The sequence below is a fragment of the Helianthus annuus genome, chromosome 14, assembly GCF_002127325.2.
Source record: "Helianthus annuus cultivar XRQ/B chromosome 14, HanXRQr2.0-SUNRISE, whole genome shotgun sequence".
Lineage (NCBI taxonomy): Eukaryota > Viridiplantae > Streptophyta > Magnoliopsida > Asterales > Asteraceae > Helianthus > Helianthus annuus.
In genome coordinates, this window is record NC_035446.2 from 105855518 (window position 1) to 105871728 (window position 16211).

At 32.9% G+C, this 16211-nt stretch overlaps 1 pseudogene; it reads right to left on the bottom strand.

Annotated features, from left to right (window-relative positions):
• Positions 1-12272: 12272 nt before the first annotated feature.
• On the bottom strand, positions 12273-15764 carry LOC110908915 (annotated as a pseudogene).
• Positions 15765-16211: the final 447 nt, after the last annotated feature.

A 16211-nucleotide genomic window follows, 5' to 3' on the forward strand; every position in this document is an offset into this window, starting at 1 on the left:
CCGACGACCGACGATGGCAAGTGGTGTTCACGGTGGTCGACGGCGGGGAGGCCGATGAAGGTAGGTGGTCGGCGATGGTGAAGGTGTGTGGGTCTCAGATTTCTTATCTCACAGTATGATTTTTAATGATTGAAAACCCATATATTTATATTAAAACTAAGACTAATTTTCAATTAGGTCTTTACCTAATCATAGTCTTAATACATATACATAATCTATTATATTTATCTCACAAAAATATAATATTATTATTTGACTATTGAATAATAACTACAACTTATCTAATAATTTCATAAACAATTGACAAAAAAATAAATTATCCTATAACAAATAATTATTTAATTAAATATTTCACTAAATATCTAATTCCCACATTTCGCTAAACTGTATTTCGTGAATTAGTATATAACACTTAAATACGATAAGTTATATGTCGTTCATAGTATAACTCTTTAGATCGTGCCTTGTTAGTAACATCGAGTAATCGATCTCCGGACATCCCATATCTAACCATACCATTAACTATGAAAATTTCAATGTATAACTTTTTTTTTGGTATCTTTCATCAACCCAAATCTGTATTTTTTATATTTTTATTTTACAACTATTTTGTTAAATACTTTTTTGTTTATGTATTTTCAAATTTAACTAAAAAATTTAAATCTATATTTTTTATATATTTTTTCATTATCTATCATCAATCCAAAATATTTTATTGTGTAGATTGCCATTTTCGTCCCTATAGTTTGCCTAGTTTTTCATTTTTCATACAAAAACTTTTTTCCCCTTTGTTGTCCCTATGGTTTCTGATTCTTACCATTTTCATCAAATTGCTTAAACACATCCATTTTTATGTTAAACAAGCGGTAAATATGTCATGTTACACTTTTCTTATTTTTTCCCATCTTTAATCCTTATGAAATAAACCCCTTTTAGCCCATTGTAAACCCTAGGCATCTATATTAACGATACCCATCTTCAACATCGCACAACTAAACATCTAAACCTTCAAATCACATCATGCCTTCAATGTCGACATTCAATTCGCATCAGCCTTCAAATAGAAACCTTCAAATCGAAGATTAAGTTTAAAAAATATTAGTTTTCAAAGTTAGGAATTAAGTTCCATTGGCAACTTCATTATCAAAATAAATTGATAATAGTTGTTAGACATCAATGATATTTCTTTGAATTTATTTTCGAAGTCAAATTATTAAGTTCAAATCTAGAATTCTACATGAAAATTGTTAACAAGATAATTACTAAAATCTTTTTAAATGACTATTAGGCTAGATCATAGTCGCCTACGTGACGGATCATCCTTCAAGGGAGGATGATCACCATACCACATAGCCTTAGGTTTTTATTTACTTAAGTTGACATACCATTATGCCTTGGAGTTTGTTTACCTATTAATGACTTAAAACAATAGCTTTGACAAAATATATGGAAAATATTAATCGTGGAGGGTAAAATGATTTCAATCTTAGGGTTACGAGAACCAGGTGGGGATGATTGAATAACGTAATGGATAAAAGACTTATTTACCCTTGATTTAACTAAAGAGGGTGGATGTTGTTGGCTGGATGGATGAAAATCGCAAAAGTTAGAAACCATAACTAAGGGAAAAGAAAAGTTTTTTTTTTTTAAAAATGACAAAATTGAGCAAAACATAAGGACGAAGATGATAGTTTACTATATTTTATTTTTATTTTATATAACTATTTTGTCAAATACCTTTCAATTTCTGTATATCGAATTCGGTATTGTTTTCTTAGATGAAAATCAATTCGTCTATATATTTAATAGCTTATACCAAGTTAAGGATGATTGAATAAAGTAATAGATAGAGTTAAAAATTGAATAAAAATGGGTAAAAGACTTATTTACCCTTGAATTAATTAAAGAGGGTGGATGTTGTTAGCTGGATGGATGAAAATCGTGGGCGTTAGAAACCATAACTAGGGGGAAAAGAAAAGTTTTTTTGATAAATGGCAAAACTTAGCAAACCATAAAGACAAAAATAAATGTTTACTATATTTTATTTTATCTAACTATTTTGTCAAATACCTTTCAATTTCTGTATTTCGAATTCGGTATTGTTTTCTTACATGAAAATTAATTCGTCTATATCGTTAATAGCTTATACCAAGTTAAGTATATATTATTATAGAGTAAAATGCACGGATAGTACCTGTGGTTTTGCAAAATAACACCTATAGTCCTCAACTTTTGGAAATTACACCGGTACTCCCTGTGGTTTGACAGTTTGTTACTCGGATAGTCCCTGGAGTGGATGTTCGTTAGTTTTCTCCGTTAAGTGGATGTGAAATGACAAAATTACCCTTCATCTTCTCCATTTTATAAAAACAAAACAACCCCACCCCAACCCCACCCCACCCCTACCTTTCTCTCTGCTTCCCCCCACAATACTTTTTCGGGTTTTTGGTTACAATTATAAAATAAACCATTTCTCATCATCTTTAATGCTCACATAGGCAATTAAATATTTACATAAAACATTTCTGTTCATTATGAACAATCTCTAACCTCGTATTATTGATACACATTTTCTAACACACGTGTTAGAAAATTTAAGTCATTTTATATGTACCAAACATAACCAAATTAGATCATTAAATGTCATCTTTAAAACTCATCAAATGTCATCATTAAAACTCTACTCAAGAGTTTCACCAAATAAAAAGTTAAGAGTCTCAATAATTATATACTTAAACTCTAATAAAACTTATCAAATGTCATTATTAAAACTCTACTAAAGAGTTTCACCATATGAAGATTTAAGAGTCTCAATAATTATAGACTTAAACTCTAATAAAACTCATCAAATGTCATCATTAAAACTCTACTCAAGAGTTTCACTATATGAAGAGTTAAGACTCTCAATAATTATAAATTTAAACTCTAATAAAAACTCATCAAATGTCATCATTAAAACTCTACTCAAGAGTTTCACCATATTAGAGATTTTATAAGAGACATAAACTCTAATAAAAACTAATAAATTGACATAATACTTTACTAAAAGTCTCACTTTATTAGAGATTTTATTAGAGAAAAAAAAAACTCTAATAAAAACTAATAAATTGACTTGAAACTCTCCTTAAGAGTTTATCTTCCATATGAAGAGTCTACTAAATGATTTTAATTTCATTAAATTCATATAAATACCACACCATCACTTTATGGTGATTTAATTCCTTGAAGCCAATCAAACATCAACTTCAATGTATGACATTTTATTTCTAAATCATACAAAGCATTAAAACAATGCTACAACAAATTGCTTATACAAAATGTCTACATAAAACATTTCAAAGCATTTGTATTTTAACCATTTTTAACAATCATGTTAAAATTTAAGAAATTCTAACGCGCATGTTAGAAATATTAACATTTTCACAAAATGTTAATTCGACTTGCTAAAAGCACATATATAGTTCAAATAAATAAGTCATTTCTAATCCCCACGTTAGAAACTAAACAATTAAAAATTGCTTCCAAACTAACGCGTTTCATGAACGTTTCTAACACACATGTTAGAAGACAAATGATTACAAAAATCATTATAAGACTTATTTGTTCATATCAATCCATTGGTGGATGAAAAGTCTACTTTAGATAGAGACTTAATTAGAGACATAAAACTCTAATCAAGTAACATAAAACTCTTATTTAAAAACATAAAAAACTCTACTGAAGAGAATTTAACGTTTACAAAAAACGTATGGTTTACACCAATAATTCTGGTCTAACACACATGTTAGAGAATTTAACGTTTACAAAAAAAAACGTATGGTTTACACTAATAAACCCGATCTAACACAAAAGTTAGAAAAATTAACGATTCCCAAAATCGTTTCAAAAACCAAACGTTGGAACCAAAACAATTCGTTTTGTACCATGGTATAGGATTTAAGATTTTATCTGAATCTCAAAAAATCCAAACACAACAAGTTGTACTACATACATATTTCCCAAAAAATATTTATAAGATCATAACCTCTAAAAATATTTTTTATTCTATTATAAATCCTTTCGTAAACCCAAAATCCTTATAAATAAGGTTTTTAAGATTGTACCAACAATCTCACTAAATCTGTTTTAAGTTTGCAGGAAATAGGTTCACCTTTTGTAAAATATAATTACAAAATATATCATAACGAGACTCTCGTTATTCGTAGGAAATATCATAGTACAATACCGGTTGCAATAACTAAATAAAAAGAATATAAATATAATTATATATACCAATTTTGATTCAAGCCGCATCTCTGGTGGGTCCTTCACACGCACTTGATAGCATCCTAAACTCGAGTATTCATCATCTTGAGTCTTGAAAAATACTCCTTGACTGCAACAAAGAGCACACTAAAATGTTGACGATTTTGGTTGAGGCACGTGTTCAACACGCTTCACTTAAAACAGATTTCGCGCCTCTAGTAAAGACGACGCGTCTGTCTCCCAGGGTACAACAGCCGAAGCAGTCTGTACTGCCGGAGATGGCTCACCGGCCCAAGGTTACATCCGGTAATTGTAGTGTTTGAACTCATATGGTGGAAAACAAGTAGAGAATACTCATCTCTCTAGTTGGTCTTCAAGTGTTTATCTTACTTCTAGTATTCTTCATGTATAAAGCAATACCTTATTCTCTTATCACAAAATAAAGCACATAGCCTACTATTTGTACAAGACTAGTAAAAGGTTTCACTTAATTAATCAATTAATTAGTCACTTAATTAGAGACTTAAAAACTCTAATAAAACTAATTAAATACTCAAGAGTTACTCTTTAACTTACCACATGAATATTCTAATTAATATTTATAATTTCATTAAATTATAAATATATTTAATATCCATTCACCAAATTTCCAACAGTGCACACAACACAAATTTCTAGTCATAACTTAAATGTAACACCTTAGATCTAAAAAAACTGTATAAAGAGTGACAATATCATTTAAGTATTTAACAAATGAAGATTTTCTTTATATCTTGTTGGTAGGGTGGCAAAATGGGTGGGTTGGGCAAATTTAGAAAATGGGTTAGCATAAGTTTGGGTTAGGATGAGTTTATTAAAAAATGGGTTAAGATGGGTTTAGGTCAAGATGAGTTTTTGTCAAGATGGATTTGGGCATGATAGGCTAAAAATATAAATAAATAAAAAAAATTAAAAAAAATTAAAAAAATCAAAAATTCAAAAAAATAAAAAAAAAATAAAAAAATTTAAAAATTTAAAAAAATAAAAAAAGGTTCAGTGCTTTTTGAGGATTGTACGTCACGATGAACTTCATTTGGTACTGGGAACCGGTACCGAATCGTACCGGTACCATCAAATCAGTCGGTCTAGCATAACTATAACCCTTAGTTGTGCAAAAGGACATAATAGCCATAACTGAGTGGGTCAAGCTCGACTGACTGGGCTTTATGGAGCTATAAATGCCAAGTCTTTCGACTATTATCCCATTAAATTACCATAAATAGATAATTGTTACAAAAAAAACATATTTTTAACTTCTGTAAGTTTAGAAGATTCAGATTTAGATCATGCAAATACAGTATAGCTGGTCTAACGAAATAACTGATAAATACCAAGTAGTCTTACAGAGGACCTTTGGTAAGATAACATGTAAGGAAGAAAATTTAAAATCTTGACATTTTGAGTAATTTGTTTACCCAGAAAACCATCTTTAATTTCCATCTTCAACTTCTTCGGATGAATTATAAACGATCAAAGGATATATCCTTGACCAAGTTCACGAGTTCTTCTCTTGCTTTCCAAAATCAAGGAAATAAACATCAAAATTTTGAAACAAACTGTGTACCTATATGGTTATCTTAAGTTCTCTTCATTATGGTCCTAAGTTGCTACATATAGTGTATTCACTGATAATATAAATTTTAACGTTGATTAGAGAAACATCACTGCATCAGTTTTTTTTCCTAACCTTTCTAATTCTTCTAATAGTTTATAAATATCTGATAATCTCATTTTAATCCGTCATTGTACCACCGATATGCCATATGAAACTTGTGGAGGATAATTGAACAAAACATCGGCAAAACGACAACATAGCAAAAAAGTGTGAATACGACATGAGTATGACCAATGTCTTAGCCATACTACGATTATTAACTTACAACATTCCTATCTCAAATAATGAATGAGAATTTGTATTTTCCTTTCCAAAAACAAATTCGGTGAGCAATTAGAAATCCTCCGTTTCCATACACACATTCAGCCAATGAAAATAAACACACAACCTTACATAATATTCATTTTTCGTGGCTAGTGGCGATGGTCGGAGCAGAAGCGGTGGAATGGAGGTTGTAGGATGGTGGTGATTTGAGCGTGGGAGATGAGAAAAAGAAGAATGCACAGTTTTAGATTTTTAGAGTTTAGTTTACTTAGAAAACCCATCCTGATACACATGTTATTTTGTTATTTTCTAAAGTTACCCATCTTAACCCTTTTAACAATTCTTGTTAACCCAACTTAACCCATCTACTACAAAAATAATATCTATCCTAACCTAAAGTTGAATGTAATGGATTGATTTTGCCACCCCTACTTGTTGGAATAAGCTATAAAAAATCTCTATGTTAGATATTAATTAAATTAAAGGTTCGGTGAAACTCAAACTTGAAATCACAGTTTGGGCCACCTAATCAAAAATTTAAAATATGTCATAATAAGTTAACCGGTTGTGTACGTCACTATGTGGGTAATATCTAGGATTCAAAATATGTCATAAATCATAAGGGTATACGGTGTGGTGCAGCAAAGGGAAGTGGCAAAGTGGTTTGCCGCGCGGTAACACCGCCGCCAACCCCTTTGCCGCGTCGGTTTGTTTGTCGCTCGGTGACATATTGCCGATCGGGAACATGAGAGAGTGAGGGTAGTGAGAGAGAGAGAGAGAGAGGGGATATTGTGGGTGGGGTCCATTCCCATCTCAACCAATCACAATTTTTTCCTTTTTTAAAAAAAATAGTTTACCACTTCACCAAGTGTTTAAACCATTGCCAACACTTTTCACCAAAGTTTAAACACTTTTGACTGATTGACATGGCGCGCTCTGATTGGTCAGTTTTTTGGTTTGCCACTTCAAAGTGTTTAACCACTCCTTACACCCTAAGTTAACCGGTTGTGTACGTCATCATGTGTGTAATATATTGGAATGAAATTTAAAACTTCATGTAGCTTTGATAGATACATATAGTTTCCCGTCCAATTGAATTGTGTCATGTAAGTTGTCTATAAGAGTATACGGGGTGGTCTTGACAACACCCTTCGGCAAGGTGTTTGCCCCCGTGTTCATTTGCCGAGCCAGAAAGAAGAAAATCAGGGAATGTTTGCCGCATTGGGGAAAGCTTTTTGAACGTTGGAAAATGATAGTTGGCATGCTTTTTGAACATTGGGATTGTTTTTTAACGGTAATATTACCGTTAGTTTATAAAAAATAAATAAATAAACACCTTATAAATATCATTCCATTCAATAAATAAACACCTTATTCGTTACCGCAAGGTCCCACAATGGTTGCACCGGGTGTATACGAGTATTCTACGGAAGCCTAAAACGCTTTTGACCCATTTGCTTATGGAGTCCACCGTCTCAATCTTCAAGAGATAATGTTGAACACGTGCTCCCCATATACGATGACGACGAAGATGAAGAATTTGTACCCGATACTCAACACTTAGATGAAGATGAAGAAGTCGAAGAAGAGGAAGATGTTCAAGGTGAAGTAGAAGCCAAACATGAAGGAAAAGGAAAAGGGAATAGGGCGGATCCGCAAAGATGGACGAAGAAGCAAGAAGAGGCTTTAGCGATGGCGTACGTGCATTGTACTCTTAATAAGAAAAAAGGAACTGCACAAAAAACGGAAAGTTTTTGAAGAAAGTTGTCGCACACTACAATGCAACCGTTGGAGGAAGCTCACGGACCATTCATCAAGTCCGTCCGAAATGGAAAAATATTCAATCAAAGTTGAACGAATTCAACGATTTATTGCATCAATCGGTATAACTTTCAAAATCTTCGTCTGAGATGAATGTTATTTCCTTTATTTTGTTCACGTTTAACGCATGTTGTGTCCTACCATGGCTAGAACCTATATGTTGAATTTTGGTTCCAACGTTACATAGTTGGAAAATGTGATCCTCAATAAATAAAAGATCAGCATCCATGCCCTACTCTATATAATAATATATATATATATATATATATATATATAAACATACATGATGTTTTTTTGTCAGCTTCATCATACCATCTGGTTTGGAGGTTTCTTACATGGCCTAAACTTGACACGATGAATCGATGATTATTTTATCTCTTATATACCAATAATTTTGTCCAGCTCCACATGCATACACTTGGATGACATGAAAGACATAACCCTACCATACAAATCTTGTAGGACAATATCTTTTTGTTGTTGTACTATATTCTATATTGTATATACATATACTTTAAAACTACTTTTAAAACATTATAATTCGATAATTGATGTATATTACTTGTCAAAGATGAAAATTATAAACAAACCTAATTTGGGAATATCATATGAGATTGGTCACCATCTAATATGTAAAAAATCTTCAACTTGGCAATTGGCATAGTCAACTTTTTTTTTCTGTTTATTCAAAGAAATGTAGACTTTCATTAAAATATTAAAAAAATTGAATCTATTCACATGTGAATTAAGATGTTTATTAACAGGTGATGAAAATTCACATTTGAATACATGTCCCTTTGTATATAATGCCACAATTCATTTCTTGGGTATGCATGATATATGATACATAAATCATTGTACGGTTTCTTGGGTAGGGCATGTTACTCACATTTATGCGTCGTCCTTGAAAGCTAATAATGGCAATTTATTTACAAAACATGGATTAACAATGTCTAGAGGTAGAAGTAAAAGTTATAACGGAGTTCTGGTATGCATGGTGATCGCTAAATGGACTAAAACAAAAGTGTATATATATATATATATATATATATATATATATATATATATATATATATATATATATATATATATATATATATAGGGGCTGGTTAACGTACAAATGCGCTTATCGTACATTGTACGCTACAATCTCAGCCGTCAGATCATCTTCCCGCATTGAAAATCGCATGTTGTTTTTTTGTAACAATTTCGCATGTTGGTTTTTTAACATGCGATTTCTTCAAAATTACCATATGCGAAATTGTTACAAAAACCAACATGCTATTTCATCAAAATTATCATATGCGAAATTGAATTACCACATGCGAAATTGTTACAAAAAAACAACCTGCTATTTTATCAAAATTATCACATGCGAAATTGAATTACCACATGCGAAATTGTTACAAAAAAACTACCTTCTATTTTCATCAAAATTATCACATGCGAAATTGAATTAACACATGCGAAATTGTTACAAAAAAACACCTGCTATTTCATCAAATTTATCACATACGAAATTATTAAAAAAAAAACAACATGCGATTTTCATTGCGGGAAGATGATCTGACGGCTGAGATTGTAGCGTACGTAATGTACGATAAGGGAATTTGTATAGTATATATATACATATATAAGAAAGCAAGTATAGTTACTTTCCGTTATTTTCATTGTTTTGCTCGCCAACTATAGTCAGTCGACGTGCCTGCATCATTATACATGCGTTTTTTAGTTACTTTCAGTTACCTTTAGTGAAACATAAAGATGAGTGAAATTTGTACAAAAAGGGAAAAAAAATCAGCTTAGCTTGAGGTTATGACACTCATTGGGGTTTCCCAACATGAGACATCCACTTTTTAGACTTGAGGAAACCAAGTCCTTATATTGTCTAGAGAAGATACAGATGGAAAACTAACACGGTATTAGCTTTTTATGAAAAAATGAAATATTTTAAATCCGAGTTTATTGCTCATTTTGTGTTTAGAAGATATAGATGGAAAAACTAACACAATATTAGTTTTGTATGAAAAATAAAAAAAATTAAAAATGAATTTATTGCTCATTTTGTGTTGAATTTATTAAAAATGACAAAAGAGCGACTCCATAGTTTCAAGAATCAAAATATTGACAGCGTTGTCCAATTCATGATTTTATTAAGTATTTTATTGTTGTTTTCAAAAGTAACAATAATTAACTTAATTTGTTTAGGGTAAGAAAATATTCATCATGCATACGATTTTAGCAGGGCCGGCCCAATGCTTATTAAAACCTAGGTTCGGGCCTAGGGCCTCCAAACTTTCAGGGCCTCCATTTAATATAAAAATGATATATAATATGTAATTGTTTTGATTCTATAGATGTATTAACTTTGCTAGTGTAGTGGTATTAGTCGTGCCCTAGTCTTGCAAAGACCCTAGTTCGAATCTCATAAGCAATTTTTTTTTTCCTTTTGGCGCATCCTTCTGGTGACATTAAATGAAAGACTCATAAGCAATATAATTTTTTTTCCTTTTGGCGCATCCTTCTAGTGACATTAAACGAAACACCGAGATATATTAATTAAATTTAAGTTGTGTAAAAAATAGAAAATAGGGTATTAATGTCTAGGTATCTAAAAAACCCGATTTTCTAATACCGGATCATACCGAAACACGGTTTGGTTCCCAAAATTGGGTATTAGAAAATCCCGATTTTTGCACCTCTAATGTTAGTCAATAACGAAATTGGGTCTCCACTTTGTAGTTTGCTTAGGGCCTCCGAAAACGTAGGAACGGCTCTGGATTTTAGTTGTTGATCTTCTTCTTAATTAAAAAAATGAGCGATCTAGTAAGTCAAATTTTGATCCTACATGTTCATTTTAAATTTTTATCACGAAAATTTTGTGAAGTTTTTTTCTCATTGTCGGTGGTGAAGAAAAAGTTGGAGAAACTTGAAGCACAAAAGAATGAAAAAAAAAAAAAAAAAAAACAAAGAATATATGACTTGGATTCAAGTATGGGCCAAAATGAGGGCCTCAGCTATACTCATATTTAAGCATTGCATTGCTAGGCTAGCTACAATCAAAAGCTTGTCCCTAGTAACCTCTTTTATCACTGTTGCATCAAAAATAGACATAACACGCTCTTCTTCCATAGCCAATATAAAGTGTGTAGCCAAACTTCGATTTTCATCGAATTTAGTTTGGGAAATTGGCCTTTCTCCAGTTAACAACTCAACCCCAAAACTATAAACATCACTTTTTTCGGTGATTTGGCTCGATCGAAAATACTCAGGATCTAGGTAGCCTAACGTACCTTTGACTAAGGTAGTCAAGTGAGTTGATCAACTGATACAAACCTTGAAGTTTCAAAGCCGGAAACTTTGGCTCTATACTTATCATCCAAAAGTATATTAGTAGTTTTTATGTCCCAGTGATATATTGGAATAGAAGTTTTAGAATGCAATCGAGCCAAATCACCGAAAGTATATGCTTTTGCCGTTAAAAAAAAGTTCAACCAACCATATGACTTTACATGTTTGGATCTAAAAGTTGTCTCCCACTAGAAAAGCACATGATAAGTTACACTGTGACTTAAGTTAAAAACCCACATACCCATGTCAAAGAATTTTTAAGACGTTGGAATTTGTTAAAAAAAATATTGCGATGTATTTTGGTTGACAAAATAACCGTGTTTGATTTGTTAATTTGTTAAAGAAGATTAAACTCGAGGTGGTGGTGGCAGTAATTATTTAGGCACGTTAATTGGAGAATGAATATGTAATTGGAATTCAATAATCAGTTCAAAACGTAATCCCAAACACCCTTTCAATTTCTTTCAAGTTCAGCCCATTTAGCAAATTGGGAATTTGGGTCATGCAGATGAAGCTAATCTAGAACAGCAGAGCATCCAGCCAACCATTTCTGTTATTTTATGCAATACACCGTTATATAACTGCCTAACCGCTATGTACTACAGTTGGAGCATATCTTTACAATGTTATATACTCTAAAACACATCTTTTAGACTTTCTTTTCCATGTACAAACTGCAAACATGATTCGATTATTTTTAAAAACTTATCTACATCTAATAATGAAGTAACTGGTTGGACACTTGCACCATGTGTCGCAATTCTATGAGCCCAAGATTCTTTTTCCCGCATCTCTTATCTCACCCCTTTGTATTCTATCTCTTGTTTTTGTAAATATTACATATCTCAAAACATTGTTTTATTATTCTTAAATTTTCATTACTAACTATTTAATATTTCCTTTATTCAACCAGTCTCCATACGAGCAAACAACGATGAAAGGAAAATCAAAACTGAATGTTACATAATCTAAAGCATGGTCTTTTAAGCAGAAATGAAAACAAATTGTCACCAAAAACAGAAATCCAAAATCAAGAAAATAAATTTAAAACGCTAAACAACTACAGAACTTACTTCAATCTTTGAGGACAATACGCCTAAAAACGGCTTTAAAAGTCTGCCCACCATTTCTCGACACCTTTTGCCCTTCTTCAGTTGCACAACTCAACAACTTCACCACCGGATCGGCTTCAAGTTCTTCTTCAGTGAGCGATTCGAACATCGGATGATTTTCCAAACACGACTTCATTCACTCTCCAAGCTCTTCCACATCAGTTATGGTGTATATAATCCCACCAGGCTTAATAGCATACGCATACTCATCTAACAAAAACGGGCTAATCACACGCCTACGATGATTCCTTTCTTTGAAGTGCGGGTCCGGGAACAAGAAAAACATCTTCGAAAGCTGTGCTTTTTCAAAGTAATTGGGAATGTACTTCATCGAATTCGTCCTAACAACGGATACATTCTGGTATTGGCCCGGGTTTGAAACACGCAAAGCTAGAATCCGTTCTTTGACGTATTCCGTTACCTTGTCTCTCAATTCCATTCCGATCATTAGGGTATCGGGGAAAAGGGTTGCAAGACTGATCAAAAGTCCTCCGAACCCACACCCGATATCTGCAAATTCTACCTTTTTCGAACTGGATTGGGAATCAGGTGATGGGAAAAAGTGAGGAAAGTGAAGGGAGTAATCTACATGAAGAGGGGAAGTCGGGACGGGGAAATGGGAATCGCTTAACGGGTTGCTATGAGCTCGTGCTCGGTAAAACCGTTTTCGTGGAAGACGGGTGGATTTGCTGAGGCAAGGGTTTGATTCGTCTCCTGATGGTACTTTTTCCTCCAATTGCATTGTAGAAATAAATGTGACTTCTGCAATGACATTTTAAAAAGCTTGAGTCAACACTTAGTCAACAGAATTAGATGATTCAACAAACCCTAACCATCTAACTGTCAAATTTCAGCACACCATGACTTAAACTAACAGTATACACAAATTCAAATCAGTTACACCAATGTGAATCACACTATAACGGATAAAGAAATAATTTTACAAGTAACAACCCAATCAGAAAATAGGCAACATTGATCAAATACATTCGGTGGAGAAGGAAAGATGCAGACAGTGAAAGAGCACTGCTACAGCCTTGGTTTTAGAATGCACGCATAATGCGTGATGAGTCTGTTGCGCTGATGAGAGCGCACACCGCTGTTGTGTTTACATAATGCGAGGATATTGCGCCGCTTTCGCATAATGCGCTATGACGCACACAGCATTGTCTGCTTGGTTTAAAAAAGCGTGAGGCGCTCCGAACTCCGAAGCGTTTTGGTTCCAAAAGCTTTAAGCGAAGCTTCAAGCGCAAAGCGAGAGCTTCACGTATACGAAGCGCTTGAAATAAAACAAAATTAAAAAAAATATTGTACACATCAATATGACCTATTCTACTTGTTAATCAATAATAAACACAAAAACATGATTAAAAAACATACTTAACACATAAAAAACATAGTTAAAACATAAATTAAAGTCAAACACACACTTAAAACGTAAACATAAAAATAGTCTTTAATCAATAATCAACATAATCAAGTGCGTATTCATCTCCATCAACATCACTCAATCCAATATCTTCTTCAAACATAGAAATAAACCTCTTTGAATGCTGATTATTGGAGAAAGTATGAAGAATGGCAGGAGAAGAGGAAGGGAGCGGCTGAATATGTTAAAAGATAGCTAACGTTTTGTTTTTAGGGTAAAGAAGTAGCGGCCTCATTTAAACCTGTTTAAAGACTATTGGGCATAAATAAATGACCCAAATGTGACCTCATTGGGCTGAAACGTCGCCTCAAGCCAAGGTCGCTTCGCGCTTAAAGCTCGCCTCAAAACGCTTCACGTGTTGTGACGCCTCAGAGCAAAAAAAGCGACATTCCCAACGCTTCAGCGACAATTTGTCTGTTTTTTTTTTCAGAGTTTTTGAAATGGATTGGGTTTTTTCAGTATGTTTTTTCATGATTTTTTTTTCTAGTTTAAGTATGTTTTTTCTAAGTTGTTATGTATAATTACTTTTTATATTTTTTTATAAAGCTCACTGATAGGAGTAAAACCCTGAATCACCGGTTCAAATAAAACGGTAAAATAAAAGATAGATCTACGGTTTGTTTTGGATACAGATACACCACCAAAACCAACGATAGGGCAACGATATCTAACCGGAGATACAGACACACCACTACGGTTAGAGAATCGGGTCTAAGAACACCACCCAACGTGCCACGGTTGAGCTAGCATAGACATAACTAATTTAACTCAAACTCCATTGAGATAAATTAATCAAAGAGAAAATTCTCATACTCAAAACACACTCCTCTGTTTTACATTCATTGATCCTAATTAATATAAAACAAAAATACGGTTACCTAAAGAAATTAACTACCTACCCACTATGTGCCCATGCACTTAATTCTAAAATTAAATAAAAAGAAAATACATAAAATAAATGGAACATGGGAGCTTGCATGATAAACTGATCGTGGCTGATTGCATGATTTTTGGAGCAAGTTAACCCAGGTTGGCGACCCACCCGTTGTACATTGACGGGTTCGTGACTCGACATACATCAATCACATTGCATACATGATGCGCCTGCATCGCACATCACGCGCAGCGCATCAGATTTTTGGACCAAACGCTTCAGAGCGCATCGCGCGCAATTTAAAACCAAGGCTGCAGCACAGCCATACGCCAATAGCCGAGTTGAGAGAAGAGGCAAGACCGGCTAACGGCTGTAGGGGTAATAACCGATTCAGTTTTCAGTTTATTCGGGTTAATTGGTTTTGTTTTTTTAAGTTTCGGCCATAACCCAAAACTTAACCAAACCGAATAATATAGGTGTGTAACAAATCGAATCATTATTCAGTTTTGTCTAAAAACCAATTTTAACCAAATAAACCGGCTTTAACTGAATAAATAAAATAGTAAACTCAATTGGCTTATCAGATTATGAGTTTTACACCTTTTGCATTTTACATATTTGCACAAAAAAAAAATCTAAATACAGATCATCAAACAATTTGCTAAATTCCAAATTCAATGCTAAAATAAAACCTTTATAACTTAACAAGAAGCCACTAATCAAATATGCTTTGATTTACTTATTATTTAAGATTTCTAAGTACTGATAATTGACGTTTTCTCTATTGAAAATTAAACATAGTAATACGGTTTCGATACATCAATACTACAAAAGATTAAAGCATAGGAATGTAAGAACTATAATCGACCACAACTAACTAACCTCCCAGGAGTCTAACTCGAAGTCGATGAACAGAACAAAATGGGCCGATCGATTCGGCAGTTGGAGCAACGGTCGAAGTTTGAGCGGATGACCGAACGATGGTTAGGGTTTCCTGTTTTTTTTTTTTTTCTTTTTTTTTGGGAATGGGCTTTCTACTGTATGGGATTGGGTTTGGGCTAATATAATTTTTTAAACTTGAATTGGGCCTAGAGGCTCTTAGTCCAGTCAATTGGTTAAAAACTGAATTCAACATTTGTTTAAAAAATTATGGTTTTGATCCATGTAGTTTTGTGATTATTGTTATATTTTACAAAATTCAAATGTTTTGCAATTTAAATACCAAAGTTTATATACATATTTTTTTTGATTGGATAGGGTCATGTCTTGCAATTTAAATACCAAGGTTTATATGTGTATTTTGATTCGGTAGGGTCGGGTATACTTGGGTTGGGCACAGTCTTAAATTATAGTGTATGAAACCGGGTAAAAATAACCAGGTTTTTGTTACCCACTTTTGATTTTTTTTTTCCCCGTAAGGTATAATACTCGGTTTTTTATTTCACCTTGCAAAATGTATAG